At 31.3% G+C, this 3411-nt stretch overlaps 1 long non-coding RNA gene across 1 annotated transcript; it reads right to left on the bottom strand.

Moving 5' to 3' along the window:
- Window positions 1-704: 704 nt before the first annotated feature.
- Window positions 705-1654, bottom strand: LOC117177571. Its single transcript, XR_004467712.1, has 3 exons — window positions 1616-1654; window positions 913-933; window positions 705-741 (listed from the first exon to the last, which is right to left on the bottom strand). It is a non-coding gene; the product is annotated as an uncharacterized LOC117177571 (long non-coding RNA).
- Between the last annotated feature and the right edge of the window lie 1757 nt (window positions 1655-3411).

The raw sequence follows: 3411 nt of genomic DNA, 5'->3' as shown, positions 1-3411 counted from the left end.
AAATATACCTTTTAAATAAATGTTCAACCATTGAAAAATATTGACCCGTTTTTGTTTTATAGCAAAATCAAATTCCAATTTTTAAATGGACCACCCTGTATAATAAATGACTTTGAAAATAATTGTATAGAGTGAGGCAATACTTACAGTTTTTGGTAGATGTGGATTAGGTTTAGGATAAAAATGGTGATCATATTTACAACTTTCAGGAGGTAACTTTATGACATCTGAAATAATTATTAATTTTTGTTACAGTGTGAAGAGTCTTATTTTAAAAAAAAAAACCTCGTTTCTTTTAAAAAATTGTAAACGTTATATTTTAAGTGTAAACAAATCCGAATTGAATTATTTTACATTGAATACTTTAAAGAAAAAATAATTTTGTTTTGAAAGCGTCTGTGATTGATATATTTTAAATTTTAATCGTTCAAGTTATGAATTTTTGTAAAGGCGGCATTTCAAAATATGTAAACAGTTAATTCTCAAAAAATAAGAAAATATCTTGCTACTTTACTTATAAGTCCACAGTCTTTCAAGCAGTTGTAATGGTCTAACTTCACAGTCGCTTGGGTAAAACCAGTAGATATACAAACGTCGATGGTCCCTGTGTTCTAAAAAAATATTTTTTTTTAATTTCACAATTTTCGTGAAACAAGTGGGTTTACGATATAAAAAGGGCTGTCCTGGATTTTGTTTACTCACATGGTGTAAACAGCTCATGACACACCCAGCGGGGCTTCGCTGTAAGAAGTATAATTTTTTTAGCAAAAAACTTGATTATGGAAGCTCTTACAGTTTCACAATAATTTGTAATGTCATGCACATTCAATATAATAGAAAATTTAATTAAAATATTTACATAAACACTATAAAGGAATTTAAATAAACTGTTCAGATCAAAATCCAACTCACGTGTGGTTCTTCAGAAAGCGGCTGTTAAAGGAAACAGAAAAATAGTTAGGTTCCTAAATATGAAGCGAATGAAGACAGCTTGTAATACCTCTTGATCAAAAAATTCCCGGAATCATCATCGTGTGGCGCCCCCTGCTGTCCGATTCACATTTTTTTCATTTCTGTAGGTAGTCACACCTTTTAACAATATTTCCTGCGAATTTCAGCTTCCTAGCTTGACATTTGTAAAGGTAATGCAATTTTAAGTGCATCTGTTTTTTTGCAAATTTCGATTTTTACATAGCACCATGACAATGTACCGTCGCAAAATGCTATCATTATCCGTGAGTTTCTCACCAAAAACTCAATTAATACAATTCCGCAGCCATGAAATTCGCCAGATTTAGCTCCCTGTGACTTTTTTTGTTCGATCGACTGAAAAAACCACTACGCGAAACGCGTTTTAGCAGCCGATTGGAGATAATACAAAAATCGACAACGGCACTGATGGGCATACCGAAAATTGAGTATCAAAAATATTTTGAGAACTGGATCAAGCATTAGTATAAGTGCGTGTCAGTCGATGGGAATTACTTAGAAGGGGACCATATCAATATTCAAGAATAAACTTATATTTTTAATTTTTAAAATAAATTCCGGGAACTTTTTGATCAAGGTAGTATATATAAATTGCATTAAATTCAAAAATAACTGTCAAACTTACAGGTTCTTTCGGGTGGACTCCTTCAATGGTTATATGATTCTACAAGGTATACCATTTAGATTAGCAGAAGTCCAAGTTATTATGTAATATAATATATAATAATGTAATAAATATATAATATAACATATATAATATGTGTAAGCGTCCGCAAGAAGGTATGAAGGTATTTATAACCGGTATGGAGTTACGTATGCGGGTATTAAACCGGATAAGTTCCCGGAATTTTAGGTATAACAGAAACCTTCTCAGTTGAAAAACAAGTCACCGAGGCATTTTTGAAACTGGAACTTTAAAAAACAGTTCCAAGTGCAAAGTGCATCTGAACTTTGCAAGTGCCATAATCACACATGTTATATTTTTTCTTCAAACATGAAATATGCCTATTTTCGGTTACCATATGGATACGAGTGTTTTCCCGATTAATTTACTATAAGTCCCAATATCATTCTACAATCCATTCTCAAAATAATAATTTTGACCTCAATTTAGTTAAACACGAATACCTTCTAAATTGGATCCGGAGATAAGGGTCTTCTTCGTGTGGACACTTACATGTACTAATTTAAAGTTAATGTTCCGAGTAAAGTAAAACTCACGTTTGGCAGTATAAGATGAACCTGTTTATAAAAACAGAAAAATTGTTATTATCCTAAAGACGAAGCAAATAGAGATATATTGTATTATATGTGTATAATAATTCTATGAATTTAAAATAACTCTTTTAAGTTAAGTAAAACTTACAGGTTCCATTTGGGGTACATTTCCAAATCTTTCATAATTCTAAAAAAAAAATATTTTAGTTAGTAGAAGTACTATTTATAAAATTTTTCACAGCTTGATCATTTGTAATTGCACACAAACATCTAATTAAAATTGGTATTAAAACAAATTATATATTGACTAAGAAACTAATATTACAGTGAAGTCTCGCTAGTTTTAAATCAACCGTACGTGGCTATTAAATATCCAATTAAAAAAGAGGCCTAAAGAGGGGGAAGCCCGCGTTGGTTTGAATTGAAAATTTTAGCATGAAGTCATGGGTATGCAGACAACTTTTTCGAGAAAAAATGCTAAACGTAAAGGTAAGTTATAAAGGTTTGAGTAGTAATATTTCTCAAGCGTAGAATGTATTTTTTCAGACTTGTTTCATTATTTTGTCGCTTTGACGACTTGTCGGTGTCAAGTAGTAAAATAAAGTGTCAACAATTTCTGTTTATTCACTCTCTAACTTTCAATTTCGTACAGTTGCTTGTATTTTGTAAAGTTGAAAGATCTTGATCCAATAAAATGATGAAACAAATTGCGTAAATGTACTCTACAGCTGAAAAGATTGTTATTCATGTGGTCCTGTTACGTTCTGATAGAAAACTCACTATTCCACGAAATATGAGTCGTTTTTTGATTTTATTATATTGATTGGTCGTTGACAGATTGTCGAAAAAAACAGTGGCATGCATTTTTCACAAAACGGGTAAGGGTATCATTATTTATAGTATTTATTGATTTCAAATAGACCGCCGCTTTGCGACACACGTGCAGTTCTAGCTGTTGCTTACAGCATCCCTATCGATACAAAGCCGAGGCAGCCATTGAGCCATTAAACGTTTCCTGATTAAAAAAATCTGTGTATTCAGTAATGGTGATTTTCTGCTTAGTGCAAATATTATATTTCAAAATGTTCGAAAATTTGAAAGATATGATTACCAATTTTTTGGTATAAGAGCTTTAGAAGTTTTGCAAAGCTTTGTGTGTTGGGACTTTCTATAATAAGTTTCCCATAATAATAATTATTATTA

The sequence above is a fragment of the Belonocnema kinseyi genome, chromosome 7 (assembly GCF_010883055.1).
Source record: "Belonocnema kinseyi isolate 2016_QV_RU_SX_M_011 chromosome 7, B_treatae_v1, whole genome shotgun sequence".
NCBI lineage: Eukaryota > Metazoa > Arthropoda > Insecta > Hymenoptera > Cynipidae > Belonocnema > Belonocnema kinseyi.
This window is presented reverse-complemented; position numbering and strand designations above follow the sequence as displayed.